This window comes from Pelophylax lessonae, assembly GCF_965119305.1.
Source record: "Pelophylax lessonae genome assembly, chromosome: 3".
NCBI lineage: Eukaryota > Metazoa > Chordata > Amphibia > Anura > Ranidae > Pelophylax > Pelophylax lessonae.
The window spans coordinates 114,337,778-114,356,278 of NC_138770.1; the positions used below are offsets into that span (position 1 = coordinate 114,337,778).

Consider the following 18,501-nt stretch of genomic DNA (forward strand, 5'->3'; position numbering starts at 1 on the left):
ATAGTGGAGGGCCCCTCTATGTCTCTATAAACTGAACTCAGGGGCCCCACTGTACACATCTGAGTCCTCATCATAGATTTCTATAGAGGAGGGCCCCTCTATGTCTCTATAAACTGAACTCAGAGGGGCCCCACTGTACACATCTGAGTCCTCTTCATAGATTTCTATAGTGGAGGGCCCCTCTACGTCTCTATAAACTGAACTAAGGGGCCCCACTGTACACATCTGAGTCCTCTTCATAGATTTCTATAGTGGAGGGCCCCTCTACGTCTCTATAAACTGAACTAAGGGGCCCCACTGTACACATCTGAGTCCTCTTCATAGATTTCTATAGTGGAGGGTCCATCTACGTCTCTATAAACTGAACTAAGGGGCCCCACTGTACACATCTGAGTCCTCTTCATAGAGTTCTATAGTGGAGGGCCCCTCTATGTCTCTATAAACTGAACTCAGGGGCCCCACTGTACACATCTGAGTCCTCATAGATTTCTATAGTGGAGGGTCCCTCTACGTCTCTATAAACTGATCATAGAGGGGCCCCACTGTACACATCTGAGTCCTTATCATAGATTTCTATAGTGGAGGGCCCCTCTACATCTCTATAAACTGAACTCAGAGGGGCCCCACTGTACACATCTGAGTCCTCTTCATAGATTTCTATAGTGGAGGGCCCCTCTACATCTCTATAAACTGAACTCAGGGGCCCCACTGTACACATCTGAGTCCTCTTCATAGATTTCTATAGTGGAGGGCCCCTCTACGTCTCTATAAACTGAACTCAGGGGCCCCACTGTACACATCTGAGTCCTCATCATAGATTTCTATAGTGGAGGGCCCCTCTACGTCTCTATAAACTGAACTCAGGGGCCCCACTGTACACATCTGAGTCCTCATCATAGATTTCTATAGTGGAGGGCCCCTCTACGTCTCTATAAACTGAACTCAGGGGCCCCACTGTACACATCTGAGTCCTCATCATAGATTTCTATAGTGGAGGGCCCCTCTATGTCTCTATAAACTGAACTCAGAGGGGCCCCACTGTACACATCTGAGTCCTCTTCATAGATTTCTATAGTGGAGGGCCCCTCTACGTCTCTATAAACTGAACTAAGGGGCCCCACTGTACACATCTGAGTCCTCTTCATAGATTTCTATAGTGGAGGGCCCCTCTACGTCTCTATAAACTGAACTAAGGGGCCCCACTGTACACATCTGAGTCCTCTTCATAGATTTCTATAGTGGAGGGTCCATCTACGTCTCTATAAACTGAACTAAGGGGCCCCACTGTACACATCTGAGTCCTCTTCATAGAGTTCTATAGTGGAGGGCCCCTCTATGTCTCTATAAACTGAACTCAGGGGCCCCACTGTACACATCTGAGTCCTCATAGATTTCTATAGTGGAGGGTCCCTCTACGTCTCTATAAACTGATCATAGAGGGGCCCCACTGTACACATCTGAGTCCTTATCATAGATTTCTATAGTGGAGGGCCCCTCTACATCTCTATAAACTGAACTCCGGGGCCCCACTGTACACATCTGAGTCCTCATCATAGATTTCTATAGTGGAGGGCCCCTCTACATCTCTATAAACTGAACTCAGAGGGGCCCCACTGTACACATCTGAGTCCTCTTCATAGATTTCTATAGTGGAGGGCCCCTCTACGTCTCTATAAACTGAACTCCGGGGCCCCACTGTACACATCTGAGTCCTCATCATAGATTTCTATAGTGGAGGGCCCCTCTACGTCTCTATAAACTGAACTCAGAGGGGCCCCACTGTACACATCTGAGTCCTCTTCATAGATTTCTATAGTGGAGGGCCCCTCTATGTCTCTATAAACTGAACTCAGAGGGGCCCCACTGTACACATCAGTATTGAGAGAATAAATGGGGTCCTGTCTGTTGCATGTACATCAGTATTGAGAGAATAAATGGGGTCCTGTCTGTTGCATGTACATCAGTATTGATACATCTATCTGCCACTGTTCTTTTCTATTTGGGTGTGGGGGTCCTATAGTTACTGAGAAAGGGTCATGTTTAGCAGTGAGCGGGATAAGTTCTTCCTTGTTACGATTCTACAGAAGCGGTGTCCTACAGGTGAGACCCACTTAAATGATATCCCAGTTTTGCCTTTATAAAGATCAGACTTTTTTATATTTGTACTATTTCATCCAGACACTGACTGTATCATCTATGTAATTCCTATTTGTGAGGAGTGGATTCATGTTTTCTGCTATGATTTTGTGGGACTATCATTACACAATGGACCTCTTCAAGCTTTATTTATACTCTTAACATCTCTCCATCTACACTGCTCCAAAAAATTAAAGGAACGCTTATTATTCAGAGTATAGCTTCAAGTCAAACTCCTGGGATATTGATCGTGTCCGTTAGGTAGCAGAGGGGGTTGTTAATCAGTTTCAGCTCCTTTGGTGTTAACAGGTGCACTAGATGGGCAACAATGAGACAACCCCCAAAACATGAATGATTTTGCAGGTGGAGGCCACTGAAATGTTTATCCCTACTTCCATTTTATGACTGTTTTTCACTAGTTTTGCAATTGGCTAGGGTCAGTGTCACTACTGGTAGCATGAGGCGATACCTGGACCCTATAGAGGCTGCACAGGCCCAACTCCTGCTCCAGGATGGCACATGAATACATGCCATTGCCAGAAGGTTTGCTGTGTCTCCCAGCACAGTCTCAAGAGCATGGAGGAGATTCCAGGAGACAGGCATTTACCCTGGGAGAGTTGGACAGGGCCATATAGGTTCCTTAACCCAACAGCAGGACTGGTATCTGCTCCTTTGTGCAAGGAAGAGCAGGACGTGTACTGCCAGAGCCCTACAAAATGACCTCCAGCAGGCCGCTGGTGTGAAGGTGTCTGACCAAACAGATTTCATGAGGGTGGCCTGAGGGCCCAACATTCTCTAGTGGGCCCTGTGCTCACTGCCCAGCACCATGGAGTTCCATTGGCATTTGCCATTGAACACCAGAATTTGCAGGCCTGCCACTGGCCCCCTGTGTTTTTTTTAAATATGAGAGCAGGTTCACCCTTAGCATATGTGACAGGGTCTGCAGAAGCTGCAGAGAATGTTGTGCTGTCTGACCAGCATGACGAGTTTGGTGGTGGGTCAGTGATGGTCTGGGGAGGCATATGGATGGAGGGATGCACAAACCTTTACAGGCTAGACAATGGCACCCTGACTGCCTTTGGGTATCAGGATAAAATCATTGGACCCATTGTTAAACCCTACACTGGTGCAGTGTGTCCTGGGTTCCCCCTGGTGCACGATAATGCCCGGCCTCGTGGAGAGAGTATGCAGCCAGTTCCTGGAGGATGAAGGAATTGTTACCATTGAATGGCCACCCATGCTTGCCTGACCTAAATCCAATTGAACATCTTTGGGACATTGTTTTGGTCCATCCAATCCGCCAGGTTGCACCCCAGTCTGTTCAGGAGTTTAGTGATGCCTGGTCCAGATCTGGGAGGAAATACCCCAGGACACCATCCGTTGTCTTATTAGGAACATGCCTTGACGTTGTCAGGCATGCATGCAAGCATGTGGGGGCCATACAAACTACTGAGTACCATTTTGAGTTGCTGCAATGACATTTCAGCAAATTGGACTAGCATGCTGCATCTTTTTTTTCACTTTGAATTCAGCCCTCTGATGGGTGATCATTTTCATTCATGGTCCTTGTTCACACATTGTGGAAGGATAGGCCATGCCCTCCCAAACAAAGTGGCCGGATTGAGTTTTGTAATCAGTGAGCTGACCTTCCTTGTGACAAACGTATCCTATAAACAGACTTTGTCTAGACTTGTACACTTAAAAATATGTGTGAGGCTGTACTTGGAGGGCGCCTATCTCTGCACACTTATGTGAAGTGCACTAAAGCGTGAGGCAGGAATTTGGGAGTGCATAGTCACAGCCCAGTACAGAGATGTAAGTGGTACCATGTCTTCTAATGGTAGAGTATAAATGTGCTGTGCAGATGGGGGAAATAACACTACAGCTCTACAAAAAAGAATGCACACCTTGTTTCTTTCAGTTTTTATTCACTCGCAGTGTATTTTTCATATTTTCAGACTAAATGCAAGCTGTGATTTTTTTTTTTTGATTCATTGAACCTTCCCTTTGTCAGATTCTGATGGTCTAAATCGCTAGTAGTTAATTTGAAAATGATAGAGTGCCTCAAGTGTGGCCTCCGACATTGCTAGAGGGCCGCACAATAGCAGCACATTTTTATATCTCAACATCCAAAATGTGGGGCCTACTTTGCATTTTGCAGGATTTCACAATGCACACTGAATACGTTGGTGTGCAGTAAACCCAATGTGGGTGCCATTGGATGCAATAGTAGCCCACAATGTTGGTGCCATTGGATGCAATAGTAGCCCACAATGTTGGTGCCATTGGATGCAATAGTAGCCCACAATGTTGGTGCCATTGGATGCAATACTAGCCCCCAATGTTGGTGCCGTTGGATGCAATAATAGCCCCCAATGTTGGTGCCGTTGGATGCAATAATAGCCCCCAATGTTGGTGCCGTTGGATGCAATAATAGCCCCCAATGTTGGTGCCGTTGGATGCAATAATAGCCCCCAATGTTGGTGCCGTTGGATGCAATAATAGCCCCCAATGTTGGTGCCTTTGGATGCAATAATAGAACCCAGCGTTGGTGCCTTTGGATGCAATAATGGCCCTTGATGTTGGTGTCAGTTGATGCAATAATGGCCTCCAGTGTTGGTGTCAATGGATGCAATAATAGCCCCCCCCCCCCCAGCACTGGTAACAGAGAATGAACTAATAGCCCCCCCCAGCACTGGTAACAGAGAATGAACTAATAGCCCCCCCCCCCCCAGTACTGGTAGCAGTGGATGCACTAATAGCCCCCCTCCCCCAGCACTGGTAGCAGTGGATGCAATAATAGCCCCCCCTAGCACCGGTAGCAGTGGATGCAATAGTCAGTTAGTGGCAGTAAATATCCCCCCCCCCCCCCATATTGGTGGTGACAGTGGAAGTTAAGCCCTCTTCCCGTATTTGTGGTCCTAGCAGTGATGTTTCTTTATCCTCCTCATTGTTACTCATTTGCCTATCACATGCTCTTGTGCCTTTCTCTCCCTGTCCCCTAGCCAGGACTTTACTTGTATTATAGGTGGCGATAACTGTGCCCACAGTACTGTCTCTTCCATTGCCGGACGCTGGAACAGAGGCAACGTTCCTGCATCCGGCACCCCACTGTCCATATGGTGTCCAGTAGCTTGAAGGCTGCATGTTGGGCACCAAGACTCTCTGTGGTCTAGTCTAATGTGATTGTCCTCGCGGTCCTGTATTTGTGTTCCAGTCTTCTACGTGGTATAGTCCACAGGTGTCGAACACAAGGCCCGCGGGCCGAATGCGGTCCCCCAGGCCATTTCATGTGGCCCTCGCACCTCTCCTGCAGCTGCTGCACCCCCCCCCCCCTTTCTGCTGCTGACTACAGAGACAAGGTGGGGGCAGAGATGAGGACAGAACTCCTTTGCCATATCCTGCACTCCTGTGCAGCTGTAGAAAGGCACTCCCCCCCCTTCTCAGCAGAGAGGAGGGCAGAACTCCTCCTACAGATCCTGCTCCTCTCTGTGCAGCCGCAATACTACCTTGCCTCTCCCTCCCCTGGTGTCAGCATTCAGCAGACTCTGGAAGCTGACTCCAGCCCTCCTCTGGTTCTCCAGACCCTGTACTTCTTCCCAGATCCACCCGCATCTTCTTCCTGGCAGCAGCACAAGGTAAGGGGGTGCATTGTGATGCAAGGAAGAGTGGGTGACTCTTGACTTCTGATGGTGGGGGCGCTCTTGACATCTGATGTAAGGGTGCATGGGAGGCTCTGAACATCTAATCCTACAGATATAACCGGCCCTTTGAAGGCAACCATAATCAATAGAAAATATTGCTGCGCCAAGTGAATCAAAAAATATACATAAATAGCCTATAATCAGAAAGCAACTCAATGCTTATATATATATATATATATATATATATATATATATATATATATAAATCAAATACAAATCAATATGTTGAAAAATCAGTGATAAATCAAGTCCCAATGGTGAAAAGCTATAGGTGATCAATAAATCAAATAAGGAAATTAATCTTCATCTATGATCAAAACAGTGTAAAGTGCTGCATGCTTCACTCCAGTGCTCCCAGTGGCTAGTGCAAGATAAGCAGCTCACCTTAGGAATAGACTCATAAGAGTCATACACGCTTTGGGATGTATATGGATATGGATAACAGCCTAATGCTGATGCGGCCCGCAATTAAATGGAGTTTGACACCTCTGGTATAGCCAATCCATTTGTTGGCGGCTTGGATTTGTGGGCCATGTGTCAGTGGCTGCATTCTCTGGCCTATTTGAGTCAGTGCATGCTGTTGAGGAACTTTGGAAGGGTCCTGTTGTGTAAGAAGTGATTTCTAGTACAGTCCTCTAACTGGAAAAACCTGCCAGTTCTGCAACTTTTTACGTTTTTAAAGAAGTTTAAAAGTAGAACCTGCATAGGCAGCAAAACAATCCTGTGAAAGTGCTGAATGTATTCTAATCCAAACCTGTGCTTTCATTTCCGATTCATTTTGACACTTGTGGTGTGTGTGTGTATATATGAATGGTTTCTTTTGTACTTTCTTTTCACTCATCCTAGGCCTATTCACATTGGTGGGCCTGTGTTATGATCAGTATAACCTGAACCCACTGGTGTGTTCTGTAGGGGCGTTGAAATGCATTGTGATAAAATGACATGTTCAACCCTGTGTGCTGCAGCATCCTGCGGGTGGGCTGCATTTTCTCACAACGCACACCACCATGCATATATGGTGTAAACGGGGCACATATAAAACAATTGTTTGTTTTTACATTGTGTTTTGAGCCTGCGTTGATCAAAGTAGCTGAATGTACCTGGTGTGAAGGAGCCTGTACCATGCATTCATATTGGCTGTAAAAGGAGGTTCTTGGTAGACAGCATTGACCCTGCTAAAATGTCTTGAATGATGGGACAGATTTGGTTTAGCAAACGTGGGTTCTTAGGGGGCATTGTGGCTGCATGTAACCTGCCACAGTCACTGTTCTGTCCACTTTGCCCAGGAAAGCGGGTGTAGTGCTACTCTATCAGCATCCTCCCATTAGGATATATTTTAGAGGATATTCTTGTGTAGGTAAGCCATCTAGTTATACAGCTGCCCCATTAGCTGATTAGAAGTAAATCTGGACTGTTTATGTTGCTGTCTCCTCTTTGAATCTGCGTAGCCAGCTACTCTGGAATTTCCTGATCTTCAAGTAAAGAAACCATCTTCAGTAAGAATTTAATGTGTGCGCTCTTCTGCTGTAAAACTGGTTATGCCTTCTCACCTGGACATACAACTATGGTATCTGTTATGTTTTACCTGTAATCAATGGCTGCAGGTTTTATTTTCTCTTCCTTTCAACTTGAATAATGGCTCAAGTTTGCTTTTAAAGGAAGTTAAATATGTGAAGCACTTATAATTTTAGCATTATAATTATTAGCGATCTTATTAGGAGGCTTTATTCCACAGAATTTGTTACAGACCTGGACAATTCACACTAAGCATATGATGGAAATATACAGCTGTTTGAAAACCACCAATATTTAGGCAGCTTATGTTCTCTTTGCTAATCTCCACTTTTCCTGGATAAGTTCAACTTGGACCCATCACCACATCAGTTTGACCTCTAATGTGCTGGATGGTCCTAGGACTCGTGCAGGGAAGCAATATGCAACAAAGGGTGCTGTGTTTAGGGGCAGCTAAACACTGTCTCTGGGCGCAGGAGCACTCAGTGCTATGGGTGCATACATGCCTCCCAACTTTTTGAGATGGGAATGAGGGACACCTATAAGCAAAAGGGTGTAGGCATAGGACACACCCCCTACCACGCCCCCCTTAAAGGAGAATAACAACAAAAAAAAAAAGTAGTTAAGCCCACATGGGCCTTTTTACCACTACTATTTCTTTATATTCGCATTTGACATGTACAAATGCAGCAATTTAGAAATTGGATGAAAGGTTGATGGGAAACACTTTTTGTATGATAAATACTGCATTTTATATACAACTATACAGATCAGACCAAAATGAGGGACAAATGAGGAGGAGAGAGGGACATTGCTCCAAATCAGGGACAGTTGGGAGCTATGGTGCATACATATGGGCCAGTCTGTTTGCTGTCTGGTGCAGCTCTGCATAGAAACCTATTAGCTTCAAAGTTTTGTTTTTTTTTTTTTTGTCAAAGCCTAATTGTACAAGCTGAAGTTAGAAGCTGATTGGCTACCATGCAGAGCTGCACCAGGTTTTGCATTCTCTGGTTTTAGTAAATCTACCCCACTGTGTGCATGCTCTCCAGTAAGTAAGTACCACCGATTTGTTGATGGCACCTGCCTCAGATCTCCCATCTGAAAAAGTGCATTCTCTTCTACAATAAACAGCCTGCCTGCTCAGTGTTTTTATTGTTTAACACTTTTTAGTTCCATTTTAGGCGCTATACATCATAGCTATGACAAGGTTAATGTTTCGACAGGATTCAGTGTCATTCGGAGTGCAGATGTCGTTTTTTAGTAATTTGATACCGCCAAACCGGTTTTTGAACTTAAATATAGTTTGTGTTCGTAATAAAGTGAAACTTGTCACTCTAGAAAAGAAAACGCAACAGTTTTAATTTCCTTTTTATAATGTATGCTTTATTATAACAGACTAAGTTCAGCTATATTTGTGTCTTTCTATTGGCTGTGCTTTAACTGCTTGCCGACCGATGCAAGTACATATACTGCGGCTGTCTGCCCTGTGCAGGCAAAGTGACGTACCGGTACGTCACTAGTCTGTGAGCCAATAGGGGGCGAGCGCGCGCTCCCGCTCGTTCATGGACACCTCCGCGCGAGTGACCGGCGGACCCGATGTCCGCCGGTCACTCGCGATCGTCAGTTACAGAGGGAGAAAGGCAGGCGGCTAATGTAAACAAAGCCGCCTGTCATTCTTCCCTGTGTAACAGCAGAGATCATACGGTCCTGCTATGTAGGACCGTAGATCTCTGCTGTTACATAAAAAGCCACATCCCTGCACAGTTAGAAACACGCCCCTAGGGACACACTTAACCCCTCCTTCCCCAATAAAGTTAACCCCTTCCCTGCCAGTGTCATTTTTACAGTAACAGTGCATATGTATAGCACTGATTACTGTAGTAATGTCACTGCTACCCCCAAAAGTGTCAAATGTCGCAGTCCCGCAAAAAAAATCGCAGATCGCCGCCATTACTCGTTAAAAAAAAAAAATACAACAAAAATGACAAAAATCTTTCCCTTAGTTAGTAAACGCAATAACTTTTGCGCAAACCAATCAAAACACGCTTATTGCTATATTTTTTTTTTTTTTTTTGTTTTGTTTTTTTTGTTTTACCAAACATATGTAGCAGAAAACAAATTGGCCAAAAATGTTAAACTTTGATTTTTACATTTTTTTGGGGGGCATTTCATATAAAAAAAATTTGAAAAATATTGTTATTTTTGCAAAATTATTGCTCTTTTTTTGTTTATAGTACATGATCAAAAAATCGCAGAGGTGATCAAATACCACCAAAAGAAAGCTCTGTTTGTGGGAAAAAAAGGATGTCAAATTTGTTTAGGTACAGCGTCGCACGACCGCGCAATTGTCCGTTAAAGTCACACAGTGCCGAATCGCAAAATAGGGCCTGGTCAGGAAGGGGGTAAAAATCTTCCGGGGCTTAAGTGGTTAAAGAAATAGTTCACCTTTAAAAAAAAAAAAAGTAATGCACATTTTTTTTTTCCGGTAAAAAAATGTGCATTTACAATTTTTTTTAATTTTTTTTGGAGCCTATAAAGCATTGCACCTTTGATCAGATCACTTATGCCATGCAGGACTCATGCAGACTGTCGGTGTGAGCGGTCTGCCCCATACATCGCACAGCCAGACCCTTTCATACTGACAGAATCAATTAACTACCACAGCGCTCAGCAGTACCCTGATAGCTCATTGAGAACTACAAGCCGACAGCTGCAAAGGATGTCAGTACTTTCAGTTCAGAAATCTGTGAATGAATGACTTCGGCCCATACTGCTGCCTCGGGGAGTGAGCAATTACGTGTAACGTTCCCAAAGGTGAACTTATCCTTTAAAGCTGAATTCCAAGGGAAAAAAAAAAAAAATACCCTTGCAGCGGTATGCACTTTTTTTCTTTTTTTTTTTTTTTTCCAAGTTGAACTTATCCTTTTAACATGCATTGTGTGGTTTTAAATTGTGTTGCAGTACATTGGTATTGGATGTCAATGTGCATTATGATGCAATTAAGTGTATGATGATGTGTGGACGTGCATCATGATATGCGTAGATGGCCATCTTGATGCATTTCTGTTCAGTTCAATAGTAAACACGTTAAGATGTGAGTGTAACCTGACTAACCGTTCACACTAGGTCGCTCCGACTTAGGGGGCGACCTGTAAAGTCGCATGCAGCGTGACTTGCAAGGACTTCATAAAATGTCTATGCAAGTCGCCTCCAGGCCCCCCCGAAGTAGAACAGGACCCTTTTTCTAAGTCGGAGCGACTTGTGTCGCTCCTATTAAAACGGCTCTTGTACTACACAGTGGGAGCGTGAGGACCGCGACTTGTCAGGCTGACAAGTCGGATCAATGTGAATGCGGTGTAATGGAGGTGAACCCTCAGGTAAGCTCTGGGTGTGCGGATAAATTCAAACGGCAGAGTCTACTCTAATGCCCCATACACACGTGCAGATTATCTGCAGACTTTTGTCTGCAGACTTACCTTTTCTATGTAGTGCAAGAGCCTTCCGGATTGCATACAAATTGAAAGTGTTTAGATTTGACCTCATATTATATGGTTTTGGTAAGTCTGCAGACAAAAGTCTGCAGATAATCTGCACGTGTGTATGGGGCATTAGTGTCATTACTTTGTGTAGGCTGAGCGGCCTGTTCACCTTTGATCCCAGTAATAAGAATCCGCTGATTCTTGCCTCTGGAATCTAGTGTATGCATGTAATTGTCTGTGTGATGGAGGCCTTGGCAATCAAGATCCCACATGGGATGGAATAAAATAAACACCCTTATAACTAATACCCAAGGACCATTACCATATATCGTTATTGTGCAATTGTTTATTATTCCAGGCAATGTTGGCAGGGTAAAACAAGGTATAAATAAAGACAAGCCTGTGCAGCCGACTGAAGATAAGAATTTTGTGTGGTGATTAGCAGGAAGTGATGCAGGAATGTGATGATGGCTGTCCTTGGATCCAGCGATTCCTGCTTGTGGTTTGATGGGGAGCCATTGTCTCTGATTCTGTTCCTGTATTTACACAACACTTGTCTTTCATTCCATTGCTGTTTTGTGTGCATTTTCTCAGCAGACATCTGCCTCTGGTGTCACCGCTGAAAAGGGATTATGTTTACCACTGAAACATTGGATTATGATGCAAAGCCTTCCTCTAGAGCAGAGGATATTAGGACTTGTCATTTTCTAGAGCTTGTGTCCCTGTCCCTTACATTTGGAAACTTGATTTTACTGAATGATCTGGGTACATATTTTCCAGCAGGTGATTTGTTTGGTCCACCATTTCTTAGGTAAAGCCCAGTAAAGAATAACTCAGCCTTTCTCTAGTATACTTATTTCCTAAAGTGGAACTTTTCCCATAACAACAACTTGATAAAAATAATGTCCTTTAGAAGGAACATACATTCCACATTAGTAATGTTGTGGATATTTATGGTTCAGACACTGAAAATAAAAAGCTACCAACGTTAGTATGTGCTGTAAAGTGCCTCCAGCATTGTTAATGTTTCTTCTTGCTGCAGACTGCCATTTTGCTGAAGTCCAGAGCCCCTGAGCAACAGTAAATCTGTAGGCCGTCAGCTGATTGCCCTCTACAAATTCAGCACAGTGCTTAAAAATAGAGAGCAACTTATGAAGCAGAACCAAGTGTATGAAATGAGATGAATAGCAGCCTCAGCCGGGGCTCCAGCCAGGCCACAATCCCAACATGTTTCTCCATGCCCCTTGGACTTCTATCTGATCGGTGCTCAGCCATTAAAGAAAGCGATATACATTAAAACCTTAGATTGCAAACATAATTTGTTTCGGAAACATGCTTGCTTGTAATCCAAAGCCTTTTAGTCTCTGGCCCTTAACTGGGAAAGTGTGTGTGTGTGTGTATGTGTGTATGTATATATATATATATATATATATATATATACATATATATATATATATACATACATGATCCCCTGATGACGTCAGCTAGTACTGACGAAACGTGCGTCGGGAACGTGAGACCGTAGCCACTTCCGGGTTGGAGGAGCGCTGGCGTTCTGCAGTGCTCATCATCCCGCTGCTTACTTGTGATAAAGCGATTGATGCATGGAGATTCTAGTAAGTGTAAACCTTTTAAATAAAAGTGATATGTTTAGACTTACTGCACCATGAGAGTCTCTTTCTGCTCTATTTATGTCCGCTATGTGATCCGAGCTATACTCTGAAAGGCTTGACATAGAAACATGCACTGAGGAGCTGAGGATCGTATATTGAGTGGATTACATGCCTATGTGACCCCCCTATAATCAAGGGGTCATATATTTCTGGTAAGGAGTACCTTACTTGATCACTGGGTGAAGTGTGGAGGTGAAGGCTTATTCTGCACCATTATCAAGTCTCTGCTATACTTAGTGACACCAATGCTATATGGACTTTTTGTTCTTTGTTGCTGCATATGGACTTTGCACTTTGTGATGCCTAGTTTAGATTGATGATTTTCCACATTATTTTATATTTCATAATTTTTAATGATCAATTTTATTTGAGTATTGATTATACATCTATATGAATTTATGTGAAATTTAATATCTGCACAAGCACTTTAACACATGTTTGAGCGCAACACTCCCTTCCTTTTACAAATTGTATAGCACCACTGCTTTTTTGTTTGCTGCTCACAATAAGGAAGAAATTCCTTATAAAGTCACAGAAAGATTTATTTATTTATACACTTATCAATTTAATTTTTCACAATATCACGGTATTAACCATTTGCGCAGTTTTTTTGGTTTTCACCAAAAACCTTTTTGTACTTGCATACATACCTCAAAATAATGAAAGGAACACTTTAAAAACACATCAGATCTTAATGGGGAAAAATATTGTGCTGGATATCGTTAAATGAAAATGATCATCCTACAGAGGGCTGAATTCAGACACCCCAAAAATCAAAGTTAAAAATGATGCGGCAGGCTAGTTCATTTTGCTGTAATTTTATTGCAGAAACTCAAAATGTTACTCGGTAGTTTGTATGGCCCCCCATGTGCTTGTATGCATACCTGACCATGTCGTGGCATACTTCTTTTGAGACGACCGATGGTGTTTTGGGGTATTTTCTCCCAGATCAGGACCAGGGCATCACTGAGCTCCTGAACAGATTGAGGTGCATCCTGGTGGCATCAGATGGACTAAAACTTAATGTCCCAGAGGCGTTCTATTGAATTGTCAGGTGAGCGTGGGGGCCATTCAGTGGCATCAATTCCTTCATCCTCCAGGAACTGGCTGCATATTCTCGCCACATGAGGGTGGGCATTGTCATGCACCCAGGGCCCACGTGCTAGGCAGTGAGCACAGGGCCCCCTAGAGGATGTTGGGCCTTCAGGCCACCCTCAAGAAGTCTGTTTCTAAATGATCAGAGAGATTCACACCAGTAGCCTGCTGGAGGTCATTTTGTAGGGCTCTGGCATTGCTCATCCTGTTCCTCCTTGCATAAAGGAGCAGGTACCGGTCATGATGAGTTAAAGACCTTCTGCGGCCCTGTCCAGCTCTCCTAGAGTAACTGCCTGTCTCCTGGAATCTCTTCCGTGCTCTTGAGACTGTGGTCGGAGGCACAGCAAACCACCTGGCAATGGCACGTATTGATGTGCCATCCTGAAGGAGTTGGAATGCCTTTGCAACCTCTATAGAGTCCAGGTATCGCCTCATGCTACCAGTAGTGACACTAACCCTAGCCAAATGCAAACTAACAAAAAACTGTCAGAAAAGATAAGTAGGTGAAAACAATTCAGTGCCCTGCATCTGTAAAACCATTCCTGTTTTGTAGGTTGTCTCGTTGCCCAGCTAGTGCCCCTGTTAATTTCAGTAACAGCAAAGCTGGTGAAACTGATTAACAACCCCCCCCCCCCTCTGCTACTTAACTGACCAGATCAATATCCCAGGAGTTTAATAGACCTGATGCTCCTTTCATTTTTTTTTTTTTTTGGATGTGTGTGTGTGTGTATATATGTGTGTGTGTGTGTGTGTGTGTGTGTGTGTATATGTATGTATGTATGTATGTATATATATATATATATATATATATATATATATATATATATATATATACAGTTTTCGGTATCCTGTTTTCTGGGCTGTTGGTTTCTCTTAGCATATTTGAGTTTGCAGAGATTGAAGTCACAGTTCAGTTAATTTACTGTAAATGCTTTGCATTTTCTTCCTCATACTTGCACCTCCAGAGAGATCAGTGGCATTTTATGTCAGCATTATTGTTCATGCCCGGGTGTTACTTCCTTCATGGAGGCCAACGTCTATTAAAAAAAAAAAAAAAAAAAAATCAAGGCTAAAAATATTTCCTTGTTCCCAGCTAAAATCTCTTTCTCTTTCGTTCATTGACGGACACCGCTCCTGATCTTCTTACTATTGAGTTATACTGCCCCCTACAGGAGTATGACACTAGGCAGGGATAAAGCTTGACTACGCCTATGGACAGTCCCAGGGGGTATGCACCCACACTCGGCTATAGGCACTCAGTTTTTTTGTTCTGCCTAGTCAGGAGTAAGGACTTAGTTCCTTGCTGGGATCTCTGCTCCTGGCAATTTTTTCTTTTTAGATAGAATTTTTTCTCCTGTTGTTTTTTTTTTTCCCCTGAGATCTACATTTAACTGCCGGACTGGGTGACGGGCTGGACAATCCAGATCCAGTGGTTACCCCAGTCTGGCCAGTGAGCCGCCGCAACATAGCCCCACTAGGGTTCGCATACGACTGGGTCTCGGCCCGAGTTGCAGCGTTCCTCCTGGCCGCCCCCCCCCCCCCCCATTTCAATGGAGAGGAGGTTCTGCCTGGAACTGTGCCTGCCTGGTTTCTAGTATGGTAAGTGACTGTCCCCTCTTCTCCCCCTGGTGGGTTTGGGGTGGACTTGGGCCCCTCCATGGGACAATCGGACCGCTGGGTTCCCCTTCTCATCGGTCTGGTGGTCCCTGTGGGCCATATTGCCCCCCATCAGTCTCCCTCCCCCCTCCTCCTTTGATGGGGCTGTAGGGGGTCCTGATCCACCATCTAGGTTGGGGGCAGGGTGCTGTGCCGGTGACCAGGCGATCGGCTGTGGGGGAGGGCTGTACCTAGTGGGGGTTCCTGCCATCGGCCTCCTTCCTGCCTTGTCCTTTTTTTTTTTTTTTTTTGAGGCCTAAGGATCCCTCCCGGGTCGCTGGGAGCCTCGTGGGGCCGCCATTATGCTGTAGCCTATGTGCTCAATGCATGGTGGCCATGCTTGTGTTGTCCGGTGGCCATTTTGCGGTGATTTGCCATTGGAAAAAAATGGCAGCCATGACAGTGGAGCCCTGTGGGTGGCGATTTTGGTGGAGGGGGGCCCCTATCGGTCCCTAGCGCTGACTCCTGGATCTTTTCACTTTCTGATTGCCGCATGTGGAGTGCAGATTATCCTGGTGGCTGCAGGTGCCAGTTTCTGCTGGGTGGTGAGTCTGGTGGGGTCCTCTCCCTCTCTGCTGAGGATCGCTTGGTGCTTTGTGCCTGGCGTCCAGGTGGTGCTGCCAGCGTGGTGGGGGTTGTCCCTTTACAGTGTGTTACACTTGTTGTGGGGCCCCCCTGGTGACTCATGGAGTTTTTAGTGTACGTCTCCCCACCTGATTCTCCCCCCCCTCTGAGGCTGCGGTGTCCTCTGGGTCCCAACACCCCATCGATGCACTGACAGTGGTCCTGGAGTCCTTTGTGTCCCTGGGGGAGGTGGCTTTCAGGCGACGGACTAGCAAAAAGCACCCCCCACCTTCCCCTGCCTCATTAGATCCTGAATCTGATTAGGCCACCCCAGACATGGGTCTCCCTATTGGGTATGCGACCGCACGCCCGGAATCCTCAGATAGTGAGGATGATTCCTCCACATCTGCAACCGCCCACGAAAAGGTGCTGGTGGAAGCACTGATTGTATCTGTGATGGAGGTGCAGGTTCCCTTTTGGCACTCACAAGCCATCCAGAGCGGCAAAAGTGTTTCCCCGCCTTTTTTGACAGAACTGCCGCTAAAGAGTGGGGATGGCCCAAGCATCCCCTTGAGGTACCTATGTGATTTGCTAGGCTATACCCCTATGAGGAGTCCCTATTTTAAGTGGACTGTTCCCCACCGGTGGTGGACCCTCTGGTTTCCAGATTGAATAAGGCAACCATGATTCCTGTTGAAGAGTCCCCTGTCTTTAAGGATCTGGCTGACAGGAAAGAGGAGGCTTTGGCCCATAATATGTACACTCTGGCTGGTTCGGCACTGAGGCCAGTATTCACCATTGCCCTGGTGTCGCAAACTCTGACCGAGTGGGCTAAACTTTTATGCCGTGACCTGGCGGGAGAACAGCTCCCCCCTGCCTTTGCTGAGCTGGTGGACCAGCTGGTCCAGGGGCTGCAGTTTATCTGTGATGCCTTCTTGGATGCGGCTCCCCTAGAGACTCGCCTTTGTTTCAGCAGTGGTCCTTCAGCGTGTCTTTTGGCTCAAATGCTGGTCTGCCGACCAGACTTCTAAAAAGTAAATGTGGTAATATACTGCGCCAACCTCAATCCCCATAAACCCAGATAAGCAGCCAACACACGATCCTGAATATATTAGATCAATAAAGCAAAAAAAATAGGTGTAGCGCTAAACACATAACAAAAGGTGTCCATATCCAAAAGAGAAAGGTAAAACCAAAAAAGAGTGTCCAAATATTTGAAATAGTAAAAAGGTCTTCTGCAAATTGTGGAGGAACCGTCACCAGCACCCGATCATAAAGCCTCTTACCAGATCACATTGACCCTCATTACAAAGGTCAATATAAGGCAGGAACTCCTATATTGCATGCAGCAGGTATGCTTGTAAGGTTCTCCCAGCAGTCACCCCATAGTTCCTCACTAGCTGCCAGATGATGTTCTCAAACCATACAGAAAGAGACACTTCTCATAGTGTAGTATGTCCAAAATGGTTTAATAACAAGAAATCGTAGCAACTTACATTTAAAATGACAAAGTTGACAACCAACAAGATGGCCACCGCGTCCTCTGCCCGTGTATACGTCACGCGTGATGTATACACAGAGGTGTTTTCATCAGTTTTTTTTTCTCCGGTGGGGCATCCCCGAGGTGGATCTGTTGGTGTCTTGGCTCAATCGAGGTTTGTGGCTCGGTCACAGGATCCTCTGGCGGATGCCACAGATGCGCTGGGGGCTGCGTGGGGTCAGTATCGTCTGATTTATGCCTTCCCTCCTCTGAACCTTTTGCCAAGACTTCTACGCTTGATCGAGGCAGAAGGGGTTCTGGTTATCTTGGTGGCCCCGGACTGGCCCACCCTGGGCTTGGTACGCCAAACTGGTGAGGCTGGTCGCCAGCGTTCCTTTGAAGCTTACACTCATGGAAGATCTGCTGTCCCAAGGACCAATCTTCCATCCTGCTTTACAGTCGCTGGCTTTGACGGCTCGGCTGTTGAGTGCCAGGTGCTGATGGATAGAGGTTTGTCTGAGTCTGTGATTCCAACGCTGTTAAAAGCTAGAAAATCTACTTCTAGGAAGATCTACCATCGTATATGGAAGTCTTGCATTGTGTGGCGTAAATCTCTTGGGGTTCATCTGCGCTATTTCTCGGTGGCTCGGATCTTGACCTTCCTTCAATGGGGGGTTGAGCAGAATCTGGCCTTGAGTACTATCAAGGGTCAGGTGTCGGCCTTAGCGGTCGTCTTTCAATGGCCTTTGGCCACATTCTCCCTGGTGCGTACCTTTCTTTAGGGAGTTAGGCACTTGGCCCCTCCAGTGCGATCTCAGTTTCCGCCTTGGGACCTCAAATTGGTGCTCTGTCCTCCAAAAGCTTCCTTTTGAGAATCTTTGGGAGATTCCCCTGCTTACTGTCCCAGAAGGTGGACTTCTTGGTGGCTATCACCTCTGCCTGCAGGGTGTCAGAATTGGTGACGTTATCCTGTCGTTCACCTTGGTGGTTCACAGAGATAAGGTGGTTCGTCGTTGCTTCCAAGTGTTTCTGATTTTCATTTGAATGAAGACATTGTGTTGCCTTCCCTGTGTCCCGGGCCAAAACATCCAAAGGAAATTGGCGATATCCCCATCCGGGGGGGGGGGTTTCATCTGGTCGCTCTGTCGGCAGCACATCTACACCTAACACATCTGGGTCTTAGGCATATGAGGTATACCTAC

The 18,501-nt window shown here is 45.5% G+C and overlaps 1 protein-coding gene across 4 annotated transcripts in view; it reads left to right on the forward strand.

Annotated features, from left to right (window-relative positions):
- Nucleotides 1-18,501, forward strand: part of CD2AP (CD2 associated protein) — a 246,503-nt gene that overhangs the window by 1,087 nt on the left and 226,915 nt on the right. The gene's annotated exons all lie outside the window — the stretch shown is intronic.